Source organism: Dermacentor variabilis, chromosome 6, assembly GCF_050947875.1.
Source record: "Dermacentor variabilis isolate Ectoservices chromosome 6, ASM5094787v1, whole genome shotgun sequence".
Lineage (NCBI taxonomy): Eukaryota > Metazoa > Arthropoda > Arachnida > Ixodida > Ixodidae > Dermacentor > Dermacentor variabilis.
Genome location: NC_134573.1, coordinates 119,559,004 through 119,581,706, shown reverse-complemented (window position 1 = coordinate 119,581,706; position 22,703 = coordinate 119,559,004). Strand labels below are relative to the sequence as shown.

At 43.5% G+C, this 22,703-nt stretch overlaps 1 protein-coding gene, 1 long non-coding RNA gene and 1 pseudogene across 2 annotated transcripts in view; all 3 read right to left on the bottom strand.

Annotated features, from left to right (window-relative positions):
• The window catches only part of LOC142585119 (hepatocyte growth factor receptor-like), a 59,287-nt gene that overhangs the window by 18,557 nt on the left and 18,027 nt on the right, over positions 1–22,703 (bottom strand). The window lies entirely within an intron of this gene.
• Positions 1,999–21,666, bottom strand: LOC142585120 (uncharacterized). Its single transcript, XR_012829033.1, has 2 exons — positions 21,547–21,666; positions 1,999–2,526 (listed from the first exon to the last, which is right to left on the bottom strand). It is a non-coding gene; the product is annotated as an uncharacterized LOC142585120 (long non-coding RNA).
• Positions 8,191–9,977, bottom strand: LOC142584512 (uncharacterized; annotated as a pseudogene).

The following is a 22,703-nucleotide window of genomic DNA, read 5'->3' as shown; positions in this document are numbered from 1 at the left end:
TAATATCATCAACCAAAACACAAAATACATTATGCTACCAGCTAACTTTAATTCTTAACCTCACCTACTCTTCTATTTGGAAAAAAAATTTTCCTGCCTACTACTCGATTTAATATACTCTTCCAGGTTTTTACGCCTACTATATCAACTGCACGAACCCCTTATCCTATGTACACTTGCCCCCGCCCGCTTCTGCGCACGTCACCCTCCCGTTTGTTATTCCGGTTTCGGTCCCCCCTCTCTTTTCCCTTCTTTTTTCTTTATATAGTTTTTGAAACCCCCTCACCAACACATTCCGAAGTCAATATGCCTTTTTCGGCGCCTCAACCCAGGGTATCGCAATTTCTGGATGCCGCCGTAGCGACACCTACGCTGAGCGACTGGGGCGCTGCCCCTTGAAAGACCATGCCGCTGCCTTTCAGTCACCCCATACATTGCACCGCAGACTCCTCGTCGCCATCTTAACTACTTCAAAACTACTCGACGTATTGCTGCTATGGTACATGTCACTCTTTCAACTCATGTTTTTTTTCTTTGGTGTTAGTCACGCACTGACCGCCTGATCGTCTCTTCTAATGCCACAAAAACATGCCGTCAACGATACCCTTATATGCTTCCTATCCTCCCGCATCCCGAACGAACTCCCAGGCCCCCGTCTTTCTTAAATTTTTTCCTCTTTCTTTTTTTTTCTCTCTCTTTTTATGTCTTGGCGTCGCCCTGGCTTCGCCCCCCCCCTTTTTTTTTCTCTCTGCCTTTCTTTTTTCTTTACTTCCCGCGCTCCTACTCTTCCACTCTTGTCCCCCCGTCAGTAATATCCTGTAATAAAGAAACCAATTATAAATAAAGCAGATAAAGAACAGTATTAGGCAGGCACAAACTACTCCATTTCATTTTTTGCGGCAACCACGAAAGACAAATGAACAAATTACTGCATCAGACAGTTTGAAAATTTGGCAGCTATGTGCGGCAGTACCCTAACTGCAGTGCAAACGGGTGCAATGCTTTAAAATAGCGAAGCGCAGTGCCGGCACGGTCACTTAACGTGATGTCATGTTACCGGTGGAGAGGACTTGAAAATTATTGAGAGGGTGCTGCCTAATCATTCCGCTCATGGTGTCGTCGAACGAATGGTCGCAAGCTCGAGGTAAACTCCACGTGAATTTTACTTTAAGGCTTGGAGATCGACTTTAAAAACGTACTAGAGCCTTCACGTCTCCATCAGATCTTATAGCAGAAGGCTTGAAGACATTTACTATAAGCTGCACAGAATACGTCTATATTTGTGCTTAATTTAGCGCTAGCCGAGCCAAGCTGGGTCAAGACGAGTCTGGAACACTTGTAGTCTACTTTTGCTTCCTGAGTCGTTAAGGAGTCGTACAGGAAATACTCAGCGCTGCGTTTTTTCAGCGAAGATGTGAAAGCCTACGCGATATTTGCGCTTTGTTATTACTAATATTTTTTGCTGCAAACAGCTATACACGAAATGTCAACCAAGCTAAAAAGATAAAATCGAGATGGGTACTTTAAAGCGGCTGTCCCTCTTAGTACAAACGGTGATCCAACGGCTTGCGCACATCTTGAAGTTAAATTCTTTTCCTCATGCCCGTCATACGTCTACAGTTGCGTATTGTTGTATTTGCAGGATTCTTCGTTCACTGCTGTTGTGTACTTTGAGTCTGTCTGTGTATGCGTAACTGCTCTAATGAGGTCGACTGTTGCGCAGTGCACTGCTGAGCTCGGAGTTGTGGGTTCTACTATGGCAGCGAAATGCAAAAACGCTCGGGTACTTAGATTTAGGCGCACGTTGACCAACCCCAGATTGTAAACAAAATATCATGCACATCCCTTACGGAATCCCTCGTACTCAGATCTTGGTGTTCGCACGTAAAACCGGAAATTTTTTTGTAGTAATTCAGACAATTCGTGTATGAGCATCGCCGTTGCGTAATAACAGCAACATGTTCTTACGCTAAACAGCAACAAAAGAATTGTATCATCTAGGAAGATCACATTTCAGTTTTATTCCGCCGCCGCATTGTCGTTGTCAGTCGTTGGCGGACGAATTGTGTGCCATGTTGTCAGAAGGGCCTCTGCAGCGAAATCCAGGAACTGAAGGCCGTTATCAGCAAACTCTGCACTCAGGTTGAGCAGCTTTGTCGTCAGAGCAAATGCTTTCTGGGCGAACTGCGACGTTGTGATCATCTGGTGTCCTAGAATTTCAGGTCCTATGATGCCGGCCAGAGTGGCACAAGTCACTATCAGTGGCATTATTGTAGTCATGAGGAATAGAGTCAGTCCCGCTACAACACTTGTGACCACTGCCGTTGAATACATCACGGCAGCACCCAGAAAATGCAATACCGCGAGGATGCTGATGACTGGAACAAGAAACATGTCCAGCTGCACACGCCACGCAAACAGGGCGATCTGGCGGAGATACACCCACATCACTCAGCGTCTCCTGGTCCAGCTGACTTGTCACCACTACGCAGATACCTGCTTCCGGCAGTGGGTGGTTCTTGAGAACTGTGAGTTCAAAGGAGTGGAGAACACGAAAACGAGCAATTACAACAAGCGATCAAGAGTGCGGGAACGGCGCAAGAGAGAAAGAAAACATCTACAACCCAGGCGGCACGTCAGGTCGGGCCGTAGGTGCTTGTAGTAGGTGCTTGCAAGTAACATACACTTTGTGGTAGCAAGCAAAAGCATTTAAATGTATAGTTTTGAACTGATAGCACTATTTTGGAACCAGAGAGTAGCAATGCACAAGCATGGTTAGTTGACAACACTTCATGGCAATGCATGCTGCTAGTGGCACTTATTAATGCAGACATGTAATTAGAAGATACAGCGACAGATGAAATGAGTTCCGAACTCACATCTGTTCATTTTTGTATACCATTTCTTTTTCTGTCAAAACAATGAAGATGTCACCTTTATTCATACACATGTGCAGTCTCTCTCTTCGGCACATGCAATACTTTTTTCTTCAGTAGAGCGGCCAATAGCATGCGTTTACATTTATCATTTCAATGCATTCTAGTTGCGTCACTGTGCTTTGATATGTAGGTACACATCCCACAATGTATGGTCAGCTTTCTTTGGGTGTGTTGTCAGTTTGTTTGCATGTACAATGTTCTTCCCTGAGCCTTTCAGTGATGTGCATTTAAGTTTAGCCTGCCTATGTATAGCCTCATAAAAGTGTAATGCCGGAGTGAATGTTCTTGCTTTTAAGAAACTTGTTTACGTGCTCCAGTTTGCAGGTGTTCCCTAGAAACTGTGTGCTGATGGCACTGTCGCAAGGAGATTTCACTTTTGGAACATCTTTGAGAACTACACCAACATGCTGTTTTCAATTATTTCATATGGGTGGCATGTGATGTTTATATTGTTTAAAAAATGAGCATTTCCAGCTGTCCTTAGGCCCTTATTTTTGTGTTTGAGTTATTGATGCAATGAGGCTTTCTCCAGGTAACACACTGATGATGAGAAACTTCCTCTTAGCAAATGCATGTTCCAGAAGATGATTTTCCAGGAAAGCTCGAACTGGCAGGAAGCATATGTATGGGGAAGAAATGAACATGGAGACACCACAGCCCCATAGGCACATGCCATATTACAGGATGAAGCGGATGCCCAGTGCAAGTTCCAAGTCATAATCCTGTCACGCAATCAAATATGAGCTTACAAATTTTACGCTGCTATAAACAAGTAATGCTTCATTAAAAATAGGGGCAGTGGTGCTTGAAACAGGTCCAGCCATTTGAAGAGCTGGAGGCAAAATTTATTATATGGACTCGGTTATATAGGAGAAACACGAAGTTGCGTTGATGTAATATTGCAGGAGCATAAAAGCCAACAAACAACCACATTGTGGTCAGTTATCAACAGTGCAGCCACATACTTGTTTAAAGAATCATCTATCACAGCAATACGCAGCTTGACCATGCAGAATATTACACATATGTACAACACCAGAATGGATGGAACACACAGCAGTTATCCTTCCGTTTCCCTGAATTATAAAGATGTTCTTTAGTGCATAGATAGTTGCACTTTTTATTTTCAAGTTAGTAGGCTGTTATGCTTTTATTTTTGTTGTATATCTCACTGCACAAAGCATCTATAAAACCTCAGTTGCAAAGCAGCACTTCCCCTTGCTTCTTTATCAGTCTTCTTTGTTTGCATGCTGTTTCCTGAATACTAAACAAATACTTACATGTCTCTAATCTGTCTCTCTATATAGGGCATATAAAATGGTGCTAAGCTTCAAAAAGTCACATGTACACAAAATTTGTATGTTGTTTATTGTTTCTGCATGCTCCTACAAGGAAGCCTGTCTTAATGCACTGCTGCTAACATAGTATACCATAGATTATATACCACGACCTGAGAAGCAGAGTATGTTTAGCATGACACAGTGCAAGCCTGAGTGGCTAGTGCTTTCACTCAAACCAAATTGTCATTATGTCCCATGGCATTCCGCAAACAAAAATTCTCACGGTTCTTGTATCTGTTTTCATAACCGCGCGGTCACCTCAAGTTAGGCACAACTGTAACAGCAATGTTACATTTCACGTTAAAGATGTGCTAGACAGGGTTACCAATTTATGCTGTATTAGTAAATTATGCACAGCAATAGCAAAACGGCCACTGTTAGGAGGCAGCTTAGAAGTCAGACACAAGTGAAAGATGAGTGGTGGTGCTGCAGTAAAGTTCCGGCACCAGCTCAATGCGACGTTTTGAATTTTGACAAGATCTAAATGAGTATGCTGGTTTAACTGGTAAAAATGACTTCATTCTACAGGAGCCAAAGAATAAGCTTAGAAACCTTTTCGTACTTCCCCTCTCTTAACATATCCCGAATATGAGAGAACACTGACGTCTTTCATACATATTGATGTGCCAGTACGACATTAAAATAAAGAAGAAAAAAACATTTGGCTCTTACATTCTGAAGTAAAACTCAATCTGTTCCTGGCAAATGAATGAAAAAAGTATGAAAGAATAGTTTATGAGTGTAAGATGATTTATTTTTGCTTTTTAGTGTACCTTTGATGTGGTGGGAGGCAGTGGTTAAACTTATAAGCTCTATTCGTAATTGGCATCATGTCGAAAACAACACGTGCATGACAAATATAAGAACATGTCACAAGGAATCATGGATACCGTAATGGTGCCGTGTCTCGGCTTCCACGGCACAGCTGAAGATAATGTAAAATTGAGTGTGGAATAATGTCTTGCTTCCATTAGGCTAGCAGCACACCAAAAGGCTGCTCCAGTGATGATGTGCATGCTGCATGCATAGATGCAGATGTATATACTGTGTTGGTGCTATCTTTTTGCATGTGTGGAAGCAGCTAGAACTGCTGCAGTTAAGGTGTAAGGATTAGATAGGCGAGGTGCTGAAAATCACTAACCTGCTCTACTGCTTGGGCTAAGCCTGATGGGGACTGCACATGTTGCAATCTAGGCAGGCTCTAGTAAACTCAGTTGCTGTGCCTTGTTGCAGTTCATTTTTGTAGTGCTAGGCATGTTGTTATTAATGCTTGGAAAGAGTGCTGCATTCACTCAAATGAATTGAGCTGTCAGCAAGAAATTTGTTGCCTGGAAGCTGATGAGCATCAGTAGTGCAACTGCTGTGGTGTCACAGTGAATGTAAAAGAAGTGAGATAGGAAGCAATATATACGTAACAAGGTGATCATGACAGAGCAGACACTAAGCAGAAAATTATCTCATGTTTGTGCATTTTCGCATAAGAAAGTAGAGAAGAGGCATAATGTGAATGTGCTGTTTTCTGCACAGAGCATGCTTGATGGCTTCTGTAGCCATTTGGTAACCAATTCAAGGGTGTCTGCATGTCAAAATATGCCACAGAGTTCACATGCCACAAAATTCATTTGTGACATATGGCATGGTTCACATCCTCCAGATTGGTAAGCGCATTAATGATAGAATGCGTGAACATTACTCTTTGCTGCCTATGGGCACACAGGTGACCACTTACCTGCATTCTTTATTTGTTGTGAATGTGGCTCTACCTCCAGTTTTAATTGTGTGTATCAGATAGGAAAAGCATGCACAACTCTTGAAATTGAGCTTTTGGAAACATACTTAAGAAACACCGCTCTAGATGTGCAAGCATTCAATCAGTTATGCTCACCGAGAAAGAATGCATTTAGAATAATGTTTGAATCTTGTGTAGGTGAGTGCAGACACACCCTATTTACAACTTAGTAATTATTATTGGTCATCTGAGCTACCCATAATGAAACCTTAGGTTCGGTGTGTCAAAGACACTACAGTGAATTTCACATAAGCCTTCCCACACTTAAATTGGCATTTTGAGGTACCAAACTCTGCATATCAAAAATTACATGCTGGGCATTGTGAAGATAAGCTAACATTTGTAAGTCTAGCTTCTGTTCTGTCACTTACTTTGCTTGCAACTTCCTGAATTTTATGGTGGTTTGTTTTCTAAAAGAAGGCGGCTGTACTCAAAACATGCTGGTTGCAAAAGTTCATCCCAGAGTTTTGAGAGTATAAGATTGCAAGAATAGGGTGCCTAGCACTAGAAAGCTTAACCTGACTGCAACAGCATTTAAAAGACACTCAACAGTTGCGCAGATGAAGTCTCAAATGGCATTACATTGTCATTTCGCTCTGTTACTGTCATGATAACACAAATCTGGAAACCTTTGGTTTCGTGTTCACTTCACCTTGCCTACTTATGTTATTTTTAATTTCCTTTCATTCCATAGCAGTATTTTCTGTGATTACTAAAGAGATGGTTTGTTGATTCTCTTGCTCTTTCCTTCTGTTTATTCTAGAAAAGAAAGGCTGTTCTCTATATATATTTTTTCAAGAAGCACTTCCCAAGATTCCAAATGATATTCTATTCGCACACACACATACATAAATACACACTAATTTTCTAGAGGGTCATGGAGTGCAGAGTAGGAGCTGCCACGTCCCCACCAGTCATATAGTTTGGGTGGCCCTGAAAAGGGCCGTTTAGTGTTCCATGCTGCAGCTTGTCACAGGTGAAGTGCTCTTCAACACGTAGAAACTGGAGGTACCAAAGCACAAGTACAGTTTCAGCAAGTTAGGTGCAGGCTCAGCTGGATTCTGTGTTGCAGAACTGGATGGCTCAGATGCTCTGCTGGGTGAATCAAAACCCAAGTCGTGGAGGTTGTGATGTGCCCAAGTGAGAGCAGTGACTTCTCAAGAAACATGGCAGTATGAGCCTGATGTGGTGAAAACACATCAGAAGCAAAAATGAAAGCTGGGGCTGAACCTTGGTGGCTTGAAATGCAATTTGTCCGGGTTACAGTTATCAGCATGCTTAAACGCTTGAATGGCATGCTTAAGCCTGCTTGGGCGACATTTACCGATAACACCTGGCTCTAGATACCTTACATCTGAGAACACGCTGCTGCACTGATATGATGGACTTTCTGATCGTCTGCTGCTCGTATGCAAGTGCAGTCCTCAAAGCGGGAGCTTGCAGCTCTGTCATTGGACTGGGTCTTGCACTACTGCACTGATCACTGCTGCCTTTATCTTTTTTCACTTTACTGGCCACTGTGGCTTTGGTGACTGTAGCGTGTGAAGGTGCCATGTAACAAAAGTCAAGACAACACATCCTGGCGTGTGCTGATGAAAGTTACCATGTGTTATCTTTACTTTTGCTCAGTGGCAATGCAGTGCCTTCAGGAAATTGCAGCTGCGGAAGACACAAAGGCCTGTGAGGAGAAAGATTAGGGAAGTACCATCAGTGCAGCAGTCCATACACCGTTGTAAGCTACCCCGAATCCAGTGTTACCACCAAATGCCACCTGTGCAGGTCAAAGGATGCCATTCAAGCACTGTGGACAATAGTGCTAATGTCTGTATTAGTGACAAGATGCTTGAAGCAGATAGCTTGAACATGGCTTGAATAGGTGATTCGCGACAATGACAATAGAACAAACAAGGACACGGTCCAGCACGTAAGAAAAATGAGAAGAGGTGCAGAGACAAAAGGATAACTTTTCTTTGAAAATGTCTTTGTCTTTGAATTCCAACTAGCCCAACCGTCGGCCTCATACAGAACAGACATTGTGGCCATTGGAGGCATAGCAATATGGCAGTCAGATGACTGACTATGACAGTTTGGGTTAATATAAGTCAATCAACCACTGACAGCTTCAGTGAAAGTGCAAAAGAGGAACAACAACATGTCCTTGCTTGTAGTTAAGCCTCAGGCACTGAGCAGTATTCCGGAGGTCATCAAGAGGCCAGACCTTACTTCTATTACTTAAGGTGTTGCAGCGCCAAATATTCAACTGAGACGACTTGAGTGGAAGTTTGAAAAAGTCCCTGGCATGTGGTAAAATCCCACCCTCAAAGTGGTCGCCCATTATTTCCAGAACAACCACAGGAGCACTGTCAATCAGGAAGCAGTCTCCAGGCTTCACATGTTGCAGTTTCTGCTCGACTTGGTTCTTGGACGAGTGCCTCAGTTCGCAGATTCTCCTACTTTGCTGTGAAAGTGGCTTGTTGGAGGATCGCAGCAACTTCTTCATTCGTCCAAGATAGCTTTCAAAAGGGAATGCACTAAACTGATCCAATGGGCCATGGTCCCGGCACTGGTCAGCAAGATGAATTTGTGAGTGCACATTGTACACAAGCTGTTTTTTTCCGTATAGCTCACTAAACTCTTGAACAAAGTACCTCAGCACATCTTTGGCGAAATCATTGTATTCACAGTAGTACTGAGGTGATGCTAAAATTCTGATAGCTACATGAATCATTAGAAAATGTTTGTAGTGTGTTGGAGGCAGAAGAGGCTTCAGGACAACAAGCCCCACATAAAGGAGGAATGTCCGAAACTCTGTTGATTTCCAGCGATCAAGTTTTTCTGTACTCCTTGGCTTTCGCTGGAAATATGTTGGAAATGCTTTGGATGCCTCTCGCAGGCGTTCATTTAGTTGGCAACGATACAGTCTGCTCAATCTATTACTGTGGCCTTGGCATACCCAATTTTTTAAAAGTCGTCGCATGAATCCCAGGCAAACGAGGTGCATGTATTCAGATGGGAAAAATGCAATCATGTCGACATCAAGCGATAGGAATAGTCAAAAACCATAATGGTGGCGCTTGTTCTCTTGAGATCGAAATGATGCATTCTTTCGTGTTGGTGCGTGCAGTTTGGGAAATGTGACCCTGTTTTCAATGTGCCGCCCTTTTTCGTTGCATCGCTCACACGCATAATAGCCAGTGTGGCCAACAATACATTTCACGTAGCTCCTTGCTGGAGCATCGCACACCATGGCTTTAATGCTCACCTGTACTCGAACATCTCCTATGCTTAACCCTTCAGACGCAAGCTCCGAGACCTCTCGCACAAATGGCTCTAGATAATCCTGCAGAGATGGTGGCTTCCCTGCACCACAATACACACTTACAACAAATGGTGGTGATGCCTCCACATTTGTAATGCGGCACAAAATGGGCCAAAAGGCAGCTGGCTACTTCTGTAAAGAGGGACTCCATCGATGTTTCCCTGTAGCTTCAGTTCACTTGGAACTACTTGCCCCGGCGGCAACACTTGACGAATTCCTGCTGCAAGGCCAAAGTGCACAAAAGACCCATTTTGCCCCACCTGAGCTTTGCGCTCAGTTCTCAAAACTGTCCTAGCATCCTTTGAAAGGTCAGAGAAGCCTCTTCGACGGCAGAAATCGAGGACATCGTTAATGTATGCATGAGTCATATTATGTTTGGAAGAAATGACAGCAAACTCTTCAGTTGCTGTCATTTGTTCAGGAGATACACGAGACAGCACTGAGCTACAAGTGAGCGCTATTCTCTCATCTGGCCCCGTGCAGCTGTCTGAAGCAACAAAGTCATCAGACTCATCCCAAGATTTGCTACGTTGGAGACTACCTTTGTCACTTGAGCTACTATCAGAGTCGCTGTGCTCACGTGAAGACATATCCACAATTTCTGATCGGAACTCTTCAACAAAAGGTGCACCTTGTCCGCAGACGCTGTTGACTAAGGCTTCGCTTCCCGACTGCTCGATCAACAGTTTAAGTGGAGGCTCACCCCCGTCGTCCGTCGAAATTGAACTTCCTGATTGCCTGCTGCTTCCCAGCTTCGGAGGCGAAAGTGGCGCTACGCGAACACTGTCCGTAAAGGTGGTGCTTGCAGCTCTGTCGTTGGACAGGGAAACCGATGAAGGCCCAGCAACAAGCCGCGCGAGTCCTAGATCATTCAATATATTGTCGTATTCCTTTCTTACGACTCTACATTTTCTCCACTTGGAAGTCATGGTGTGCGAAAGAGACGAGTCAGAAGCCCAAGCCGCAACGCTGCAACCCGTGCCAAAAAACGCAAAACGACAGCGAGGCGAAGGCGTGCACAGCAGCAGCGCTGTGGGGCAGTCAGTCAGTCACAACAAGGAACAGCCGAGCAGCTAGCACATGAGCCAAATAGAATCGAACGGAGCTTCGTCCGTTCGTGTTAAAGGTCCGTTTGATTCGCCCGCACCACTGTGAACCAGGTCACATCGATTCGCGAGAAGTTCGGAGCTTCATTTCTGCGGTGCAGGCACAGCGCGACACTCGTAAGGAATGACAAGGTGCAGACGCGGTGCAGACGCGGTGCAGGCGTTCTGTCCGACTAATGTGTACAGAGTGCGTAAGTTTGAAAGATCCTGAAATTCTGGTATGATCAGCTTCTGAGGCGTTCATACACCCGCGCTGGTGTAGACACGGCAGATGCACGTATGCGGGCTTTTAACGGCGCTTGCGCATATGGGCCATGTCGTCTGCTGCACCGCTGCTTCGCACCTGTACGTCTGCTAAATTAAGTTCGTATACCACCACGTGTGCGTCTGCACCACGGTGTAAGAATAGGCTGTGGTCTGCACGAAGCCGGCGCCGACAATAGAGAGCGTAGAGAGGGCGCAAAATAATCGCGAATCAGCTCTGCGCTTTTTCTGCACCTTTTGATACGAATGGCGAGGTGCAGCACTTTGCGAACTGGTGCAGGTAAATCGAACGTACCTTAGGTGCGTTCGATTCACCGACATCACATACGAACCGCAGCGAAGCCGCCACGGCAAGCTGGATTGTGGATCGGATTAAAACAATGATTATTACACTTTTTTTGTTTTTGTCATTCTCTGATTCTGGTGCGACCCGCGCGACTCGAACACACTTCCCGGTGCGCTTGTTTGCATTGCGTATCACGAGCCGTAATTCATGAAGTAATAATGTACTTTTGCACTGGCAATTCGAGAGGTGGCGCATAGTGAAGCCAAGGAATTTCGGGGTTATAAAAGACCGTCGGTTCCTCGCTTTTCTCTCTTCTATCGTCTATCGTCCCGGATACGTTCTTCGTCGCGCCATCGCCATCGACAGTCTTGCCGTAGCCTTCCGTGTTCCCAACGTGCACGTGAGTACGCATTTCTTTTTATTTTTATTTTTTTCGTACAAGGTTTTTCTTGTCGGGATTGTACCTTATATTCATTCTCATCTACGGGTCAACGTCGTGTGCGAGTATGTGCGTAGTTAACGGCACGTGCCCAATATGCAGCGAGCGCACGTGTGGCCAGGTGATCGGTCGCGTACTATGTGATATCGAGATGAGCTCTGATTATGCGCACATGTGCTATACTCCGGAATGGCATTGAGTAGAGCGCTCTTTTGAAGCGCAGAAAGACACTAAGCGTATAATTCATGCACAACTTGCGCAAAATAGTTGCACCAGACCTTGAATGAGGTCTGTCAGGGATCTGCGAGTGTCACCCAGCCACATGTCGTCTCTGGCATCTTTTAGGGCAGCAGAGTCCACACGCAACCATGCCGGTCAGGAAATAAATGAGTCGTATCACGAAAAATTCCGACGCTGCTTCTGCGGTGCTGGTAAAAAAAAATAAGCCACGTGAATTCTATGCGAACAATAATGCAGCTGAAAAATAATCTAAAAGTCTTCTTTAGTGATCCTTGTCCGTCCCGTACGAGTGGTATGGTTTAGTGCCACAAAATGAGGTCAGAATGTACCATTTCGCTTCAGACACATGTTTCAGCCACGTGTTGTTCACAACTTAGAGCGAAGGTGTTCACCAGCTTCCGCTAGCTTTATTCTTCATGGGAGACGAGAATGTACGTCGTGCAAAAGGATACGTGCCTAATAAAACGGCCGATTTCGCATGCTTGCACAGAAACCTCCGGCCTTATGCCGTGGTTCGATTATGTTAATCAAACGGCGCTTGAAAATAGCGGACGGTTTGTGGAATCCAATGGACCCTTTAGCAAAACCTCTAAAACAGATTCACTGCATAGGAAAAAAGAATTCTCAAAATTTCAGCGTGCCCCGTACTCTACACGGAGACCAGGCGTAGAATGGCTCCTTATACTCGTGGCAATTGTATGCGAACACTGGCACGCTAGACAAGGTGCTGATGTCTTGCCAGCATCCTTAGGCAGAAATTGCGAGATAATTTGCAGTAGTGTCAACCCGGTTCGCACCAAGTTTATAAGGTGGCTTACATCAGTAGAAGTGGTTCTATACGCAACTTGCACACCAATTTCTTCTTCGGGACAATCGCGCTTCCCCACAGGCGATTTTCGTCCTTTACAAACCCGACATGTCTTTTCATTGCATTCTCTGTTACATTTCACTACAAGTATGGGACATACAGTGGAAATCCATTTGAAAGACCAGTTCGCGGAATGTGAATAATACACCATGAACACTTTGCAAAACTGGCAACTTCGCTTTCCTGCAAAACAAAAGCTTTCACCACCAAAAGCTCATTAGCGCAATAGATTTCTGCACCAAGTGTCTGGGGTGTTCAAATGAGGTGCTGGCCATTGTTCTGCAATTGGAGCCTGACTTCTGGATTTAATTTACTTTTTGCCACAGTCTAATTCAGAAATTGGATTCTGTTGCAGACCTAGCTTGGCTGCACTTGCCTGGCAGAGTGACAAGGATTATCTGTCATACTATGGCTTGTTAACCTGCATAACAAAGCATTTCAGATCTTGAATAAGTCACAGTTCAATAGAGGGATCTGCTTATGCAGACAATGGTGCATTCTGTCTTTCTTTCATAAAAGAAATGCAGAGATGGGTCAGTTAAGAGGTTTAATTTGTTCTGAGAACAGCATTTTAGTGTAGCTGCCTTCCGATTCAAATTGCCTATTGTGTTCAGGATAAGGTGTCGCACCACCTTCTAGCCCGAGGCAAGCCTGGTTTGCATTCTATCGTTGCCCAGTAATTTTCTGCTGCTGTGATGGTACTTATTATCAACTTTAATGTATATGAAGTTGGGAGTGTGTTATGTCTGCTTTGAGGACTCGCTCGGGGTAAGGGATCCGCAGTACAGGGGATTTCTCTAGGGACTCATGGGTTGATATATAGAGATGCCAATTCACTATTTCTCCAGCGAGGGATTACGAAGCACCTATTTTACAAATATTGCTCCCATGACTGATACCTACATGGTCTGTTTCCTCGCAGAACATAATGAAGCCAACAGACAAATTGCTCTTGTTTTAATTTAGATGAAGAAATATAATGAGAAATTAATGTTGATGAAAAGGCAACTTGCAGCTGATGGCAGCCAAAACCACATCTGCATTACCAGATGCCTGCTCCTAAGTTTTTTTTTACTACATGGTTCCTGTGGTTAAAACAGCATATGTTTTTCTGCTGCCATGACCTGAAATGGTGCTGGTTAAAACTCCATTGCCAGATTTTGTACACAAGGGCAAACACCAAAATACGTGGATGGGAGGATAATTGCCACAGCGCAAATGTTACAGCAGTGTATGTGGGAGTTGGTGGGTTTGTTTGCAACATTGCCCAGTTGCCTTCTTGTCCATGCTCATTTCCCTTTTCCTTATAATTTCTACATTTAAATTAAAATTCACAATTACATTTATGCTTTCTTCCTTTCTTTTCATTTCTTTCCTTTATTGTCTGTTGGCTTCATATAGTTGTAACAAAAGATTGGTCCCCTCGATTCTTCATCTCATTGAATTCTTACTGAAAATTTCTAGCCCGAGTGTTAACGCAGCAGCATTCTTGGCCTGTATTTTGACTCGCACAGTGCTTTATGAGTTAATGAAATCGGTACAACCTTCTGGCCACCTATTCAACTGCTTTGTCTATACAGGATGCCGAAACCATATAGGGTGGTGAAATTCCCCGACTTGGCAGTCGTGCCAACATCGTGGCTGGCTCAAAATGAAGACCTTTGCTTCTGGGCCCAATGTGTCAAGGGGTCAGAAGTAAAGAGCATGATACAAAACCAAGTTGCGCCACAACAAGATTGGGGAACATATCCCGTTGTTGTCATGGCGAGGTGCAGTAAGTGACTACATTGATAACATAATCTGCCTTTTGCTTGCTTTAGTATTTTTTGGTATTACTTTGTACACGTGAGATTAAATATAAGAGCTAAATGATCTTGTAATAGGTGACACAGTTCTAAATTTTTGACATACTGGAATTAGACCTTACTAAGTGTAAATTTGTGTGTGTCTAGATCTACTAACACAATGCCTGTTTATCTTCTAAATAACTTATTACAGGGACATACATCTTCGTATAAACATCTTGGCGCACATATCACCCCTAACTTAACTTGTGATGTGCTCATAGCATACATTGGAAATGACAAACCGTTTGCTTGGATATGTTCGTCGCAGTTTTTCCATATCGTTCTTAATTGAAGCATCTCTTATATAACTAATTAATTAGATCAAAGCTTGAATGTGCTGCATCAATATGGGATTCATTTGAGGAAAGTTCATAGCATGCAATTAAAATAATATAGAACGATACTGTTTGTACTTTACCGTCTCTTGCTGGTCGTTGCAAAATATATCGCACAGTGCTTTTTTATCATTTACATTACCATCCGCGCCTGTGTCACAAGTTTACGCTTCCTCCCCAGTTCATACCATGTGTCTGCGCACCCATGTTCAAAAGGTTGCAGTGCCATCCAACAGTCTCAGCAGAACAGTAAACTCTTCGTCGCAGGCCCACCACTCAGAGTTGTGGATTTCTTTTGTATTGGTATTTAATAATATCGGGGAGCTGTTCGTGCATTGTGGAAAGAATATTTGTGTTATAAATAAATATCCGAGCTTGGAAGCAACAGAAGGGAGAAAATTGACAGCTTGCTTACTCAAGACAGTTTCATGGCCCTGCAAATGCATGCACATTACCTTTTTCATATATTATGGGGGAGGGGGGGCGTTCATTGCTAGAAATAATAAGCGCATAATGCGTTCCTTGCTGGAAACAGCCTGTTCTGATGGCATTTACCAAATTGACATCTGGACAATTAGAACAAATAAAACAATGTCTCGTTGCTTAGCTTTGCTACTTGGATGTTGGGCGTTATGAATACTAGTTCAACTGACATGTACTTACTTTTCTTTGTGTATGCTGATGAGTAATTTACTGATGCAGAAGAAATAATTTTTCTCTTCGGTGTCCCTTTAAGACCACGGTGGTTGGGACGAACACAGTTCTGTCGTGCCCACCTTAAAATTTGTTTGTAAGGTTTATGCATGATGAAGTCATATAAATAATAAATATATAATAAATAAAATAGTCGTAATTATTGTTAGCGAGCGCCATTGTTGCATGTCCAGAAAATTAAACAAGCCTTTGTGGTGTCTTCTTATGAACAATTTTCTCCTGCCTAGCTTGCAGTGCCTGTAGCTTTATAGTTAGCTGTGGCTTGAATATTAACAGCGCACTTTTTGTGCAGTCCACTCACTCTTGTCATTTTTTGACCAATAGCTTTCAGGTGTAAAACTACCTTAGAAATTTCAATAGCTTGTTTAACATCTAAATTTATAAACAGCGCACCTAGAGGCTTGGACCTCTTTGCCATTTGAATGTTTCCGTTCTAAGTTATAGCAAATGCAATCTGCATTATTGCATTGTGAAAGGGACCTGTAATAACTGGCTCTTTCTTTATTAAGATATTCTCAGCGGCATGACAGTCTGATGTGTCATAACATTGGATGTGGGCACTGTGTAACTGAAAACTTACAACGAATAAAAAAAAAGGCAAACTAATCCTTTAGTGTCTTTCTTCAGTTCTTGAGTTATGTTAATTTGTACCACCGATACTTTGATGTCATCATAGCTGTGCAAACTTGTGCACAATGTCTATGCAGTTTGCTGTGGGCATTTTCAGCGGTCAGAAATTTCTTGTTCATGACATTTGTCTGTTGCAGAATGTTGGCTGCACAGCTTAGCAGCTTGCTTGTTCTAGTGTCTGTTATAATCTGTATTGAAATACTTGTTCTTCGTTCAAAGGCACTTATGACAAGGCCTCAAGGAGGTTAAGAAGGCAGAGTTTCTGTCTGGTGTGGATACCACAGAGCAGTCGGGTAATTGCTTGTTTTCTTCTTGTTTTTTTAATGCTTGTGCTTATGGGAGAGGGGAAGACAAATTTAGATCAGGGTTACAGTTACAGAGCAGTCGCTTTGCTGACTGGGCTGACCAGGAAGCTAGCAGATGTGGGGGGCATCAGGCAGAGCTGGCAAGTCAAGTGCATGCAATAAATGTTAGCAGGATACAGTACAGCAACTTCCAGATTCATTTAACCTTGTGTTGCCATGTGCTTGCCTCCTCGGTAGCTCTATAATTGTCCCGAAAAATGGTGGTGTATTGTTGGGTACATGAACCAAAATGATCTTTCTTTTACTGCAGTACTTTCTTTTTCTTCAAGGAAGCTGTATGGATTTTCTGTCCCCCCCCCCTTTTTCTTTTAGCTTCATCCTATTTAAGGAGCCCACTTTTTCTTTCACGACTACCTTTGCCTTGAAAAGTTCTGAATTGTTAATTTAGTATACAGTGTATCACGTAACTTGAGCCAAACATTAAATATGCAAATGCCATGTAGCTGGACCAAACCAAGCTAATGTTTTTTGCCGTCACTTGGTGATACTGAGATTTTTTGACATTCTCTCTAAATACATAATTAGTCGTAATTAATAATCTCAAAGTAGATGAAAAGTGCCAATGACAACATTGTAGAACATGAAAAATTCCCGATACTGCTTCCTGTTGCTCAATACGTGCTACACAAAATTGTTTTTCCAAGTATGAATGAAGCCTGTGAATACACGCAAAGTGCCTTGAGCAGCCAGTCGTGTGCCAATTTTGCATGTATTAGCGGGCTTGTTTCACTCTCGGAAAAACACTTTTATGTAGCATGTATTGAGCAACAGAAAGCTGTATCAGGAGTTTCTGATGTTGCTCTACAATTTCCTCCTTGATACTTTTCATTTAGTTGTAATATTGGAAAGTTAATTAAGACTATGTGTTTTAGCAGAATGCAAAAATAATCTGGCACGAGGTCGCGGGATCGAATCCCGGCCACGGCGGCCACATTTCGATGGGGGCGAAATGCGAAAACACCCGTGTGCTTAGATTTAGGTGCACGTTAAAGAACCCCAGGTGGTCAAAATTTCCGGAGTCCTCCACTACGGCGTGCCTCATAATCAGAAAGTGGTTTTGGCACGTAAAACCCCAAATATTATTAAAAATAATCTGAGCAGCTCCTAGCGATGGCATATTTAAAAGTTCCGCATATTTTCAAAGTTTGGCTGAGGTTATGTGACACACCCTGTATAGTGCCTCAAAAATAAATGTACATGCATAAATCTTCAGGCAATGATGCTTGCCATGGTGATGACGACGACGATGCAGCTTCACCTCGACTGGACCTGCCTGCATCGCCCTGTAAGCTTTTTATAAAATACCTATGCAATGTGTTTAATTGAACAACTCTGGTCTTTTATTAGGGTTCTTAAAACTGCAGTCACCATTAGGGTCTAACACGTGTGTGATGACCAGCCAAGTATGAATTCCCTGACAAAGTTGAATTTTAAGATATGAATAACAAAAAAACTTCGTCCCATGGAAGTGTATGGGCTTCAGCCACAGCCTTTGGTTGGGATCTAATACACTGGAGTTGACTTAATGCAAGTCTGCTGTAGTAGCACCTTCATTTTGCCTGTGGCTCCAAAGCTTGTCGCTGTGTTGCTGTGCAGACCAATATGCACATGTCGGCATTTGTTTTGGCTTATCTGAGCGACAAATATAAAAGCAGATGACACTGAAAGTCTTTTGCTATTTTATTGCTCTAAAGCAGCACTGAACCACCTGTTGATCTTACCAAGCAAACATTCTGAATGTAGCAGATGGAGCTAACAAGCAGTTTGTACCGTCAACTTTCCAGTAGGCTTCTGCTCTCCATTTTTTTAAGTGGTGGCCAGCTTCCAGTTGACATTATATGGCACCAGCCCATAGCGAATGGTCATTGGGAAATTTTTTGGTGAATTACTTGTGTTCACACCCTGCCAGATTCATTACAGATTATTAGGAAGTCAAAACCGACAACTGTTAATGCATCACCACTCCTTTATCACTCAAAATGTTTTCTCTGAGGCCCATTTTAAGAAGTTACCATAAATTTGCTTTGGAAAAGTAAAGGTGTGTGATAGACCTGTCATTGTCACTGGCACTGCCCCTGCTGGAGAGAACCATTGAATTGAGCGGTAATAAGGAACGTATATATTATGCTCCTAATTCCTTTGCTTATACGAGGCCTTTTTAAAAAAAATTCTTGAGTTGTATTCCTTGAAAAATGCTGCACTCATCAGCAGAATTTGTTTCTCAGATCTCGAAAAAGGTTCTCCAGGGCCCCTTTAAATGTAGCTATCAAACGGGCTATGTGCTTGCAAATGCCTAGAGCTCTTCCAGGAAGGCAACCTTCAAATGTTCGCAAGAAGTTTGTAGGAACTTCTTAAAATCTCTCTAATCTATAAAATGGCCCATTGCATGCTAAGCCCTCATCCTTTGTCACAGGCAAGTTTGAAAAGTGATTTTAATAGTGCATTTAAAAACAGCGTCCCCAAAAACAAACTTCTTTGTATGCCTTTTCGGCTTTATTTAACATTGTGCTGATGATGGCCTATCTTGAGTCCCGTTTTTGTAACTCCACCAGATCGCTATACGAAACTCGGAAGTTATCGAGCAACTTTTTTTGGTATTGCACCATATCGTGTGCAATGCTATATCTAGGGCAGTTGGCGTTCTCAATGTTCCATTTCGTGGAAAATTTGGACACATCAATTCAAGAACTTCATGAAAGCACCACTGTGTATGCCCTCTTTCCTATGTGTGCATGGCGTTTCCTGTCTGCACTCTGTCACTGCGATGCTTACGCAAGACTTTCAAGGATGGAAATAGCACTTCTATTGGTATACTTCAAGCTGGTTACAATGATTACTACACTAGGGATGCAAGGGCTGCTACGCTATGCACACATTATGCCAGAACTAAGCAGAATGTCTGTAATTGTACAATATTTAGGCAATATAGAAATGAAGGAAATGTGTGCCCACAAGGTTTCTTGCAGCGAATCATGGGCTGGGGTCTTCTTGTTTATATAATGGTTATGAAAAATAGCAGTTTGTTGCTCTGTTATTCTGGCACTAATTGTGAATTGTTGCTCCTCTTCCCTAGCAGCACCAGCTCATGAGAGCATCACAGGCACATCCTTGGAGCCAGTTGCATACGGAGGCCCTGAGGAGATGATGCGTGACTCTCCTTACATCTCTACATGGCCTATGAAAGTTGATTAATTTCGAGGTTGCTGTTATCCGACAATGCATTCTTCGCACCTTAAGGTATGACACAAATGTTGTTGTTAAAACATTTACCATAAAAAGTTGCTGCCCCCAGAAAGTGGATCCATCAGGGGAGGGGGAGGAGCGAAGGAGGGGGTCAATTCAGATATTATTGGCCAAATGTTATCTATATCTTTCTGCAGCAGAATGCTTTGGGCTTTGAAATCGCGATGTTATTAGAAATGTCTCTCCTGCATCGTATTTTAAGAAGAGCACAATGTGTTCAATGGCTATCTTAAATAAGCGCCATAGGTATGGTGCAAAGTTTCTACAGGCAGATGTTTTCCAGCACTTTGATGCTTAAGCAAAAATGATGACGTATGTTTTAAAGAAATAATTTCGCTAACCTTCAAAGTACTCCCCATTAGACACAATAGGTTGGTTCCACCTCTCTTCCTATTGCTGGAAGCCCTCTTGGAAGTCCTTCAGTTAAGCCCTCCAGCAGCAATGTCCTTTCCTTTTGAATTGTAGTCCTGTCCCCGAAACTCCTGAGCACCAGTTTGCATATGGGGAACAGAAAAAGTTGCATGGTGCTACATGTAGCTAGCAGGGAGAGTTTTCTCACAGTTTGTACACTAGGCAACAGACACAACCACATGCAAGTGTAGTTCACTTGCTATATGCATGGCAGGATTGGATTGCACATTCACTCTTGCGCTCCAGTCTGACCATGCTATGTGGCGCGGACTTGCTGTACTGCAGTGATCCAAACTGTGCATTTAAAAAGCTTTAGCAAAAGTTCATTACGAAGCGATATCTGTCAAGGTGTCTAGCCAGGACTGGCTGGAAGCAATGTTAGCCCGGCCTAGGTGTGCAGTGGTGTGTGTCCACTGTAGATGCTAACTGCCATTCCATGCGAAGTGTGGCTTGTGTATGTGTGGTTCAAGGCTGTGTTCGAATTGTGTGGTTCGAGGCTAGTTTAGTGTTCAAAACTGATCGAAATTAGCTAGGCCCTACTGCTACAACAGTGATAAGCAGTGGCCAAAATTTCATTTCTATGTGGGTGGGTGCAGCTGAGCATCAGCAGACAATATTTGGTTTCTCCTGGAAGTGCAGATTTTCACTTACTTGAGCCTGTTTAGTAAACTGTGTCTATAAGTATACCCAGTAACAGCCAGGAAGAAATGAACAATATTTTTAATTGGTGTTGGCTATGGGCCAATGGCAGCGCTGTCTGGGAATGTGCGCATTGACGTCAAGGGGCAGCTGCCAGCCGCCCCAAGAGGTTGAGGAGAAGGCCTCTGTTGAAAAGAAGGTTTGAAAAAAAGATGACTCCGCACTCCACTTCTGAGCTGTACGTGCTGCACACAAGTGCAAAATTTGGCTGAGGTACAGTAGCGTGTGCTATCTGCAGAAGGCGTTTTTCACTAAGCCTGTGGTGTGCTTAAATGAAATCTGCATTTACAATTTTTATAAAATGTGATTACATCTAGAAGAAACCCAAGTATTGTCTAGCCACACTGTTTATTGGTATTGTATCCGTCAGGTCTCGCTAATTTCGATTCGTTTCAAGAACATTTGACTAGCCTTGAACCACACTCGACTTAAGGTGAGACCACATGTTCACTTGCTAGCTCACTCTCACTCCTGGCTGCTCCTGTAAGATGAATTTAGACTTATTAAACTGTTGACAGTGCCTCTAAATGCAGAATTTGGATGTGGCTACTATATCCGTAGGACAAGTTGGTGCAATGCAAAGCCGATCCAGACCACATAGCATGGCCAGAATTGAGCATAAGCGCACATTCCAGTCCTGTCGTGCGCCAGAGCAAAAGCAATACAGTTGCATGTAGCTGTATCTGCTATGGAACATTGATACCGCACTCACTGCGATAAGCCTGCTCGCTGAGCTCATTGTGGCTCGCTGAGGTGCTCTGAGTGGTTTCCGGGTAGTGTCTTTACAATCGCTAGTAACCACAGCAGGGTGTGGCACTTCCTGAGGCACCTGACGTTTCTGTGCAGTTGCGAGTAAGAGCAGGAGCAAGAGAGAAAATCTTGGGACTTTTTCTCCTTGAATATGTCACTTTGCTTAGGTACTACAGAGAAGTTTCTATGCTCGCCTTGTACGCATTTGTCCCTAGGTGTGCCGGCATTGTGGAGTGGAGTTGAGGTTAAGCTCCGACACTGGCTGCCAGCATTGTAAAGCAGGTATGCAGTGGGAACGGATGCCCTATTTGGTGATCACTGTGTCTAAAGGTACATCAGACACTTTTCTCGCGGATGCAGCGTTGGTGCCAAGTCAGTCATGCTGGATTATACCTTTTTGGCGCCTTGCGGTGCTCTATGCTAAAAAACAAAAACAAAACTGATTTTTCTTGGGGAGCAGTAGGGGCTGTAGTAGAGGCTAGGCATGCTCTCCTGGAGCACTATCTTTGCTCTTGCAGGCTTTTCATATGCTGCTCTCCGTGACATTTCAGCAGCATTTTTGAATGATCCTCTTTGAGTGAAATAAGCACACGGCACCTTAGCAACTGCGGATGGACGCTATTGCCTGAAACACCACAGGCGACGCTTTGATGTCATGCCGTGAGGATTAGGCACTGTTCCTTCTAAATTTTATGAGGCCGGGCCACATTATATGCGGCCCGGCCTCTACTACATGGCCCCTACTTCACCCCTGGGAAAATCGGTGATGTTATATTGAAGTATGGCGCGAGGAAGATATCATCCAGCACGACTGACTCAGCATGAGCAATGCAAGCACAAGAGAGTTGTCCGGCACAGTGATCTTCAAATTGGGCATCGGTACCCACTGCGTCACCTGTTTCACCGCGCCAGCATCCGGGCGTAAACTTGACCCCACTCGACAATGCAGGCACGCCCAGGGACAGATGCATACAACACAAGCAAAGAAACTTCTCCTTAGTGCCTAGGCAGCGAGATATTCAAGGCGCAAATGCCCGCACATTGCACAAATGCCTGCCTAAATGCAAATATCCTACTCGAACAGGTCGTCTGCTTCCGAAGTTGCATTGAGGTGTGCCA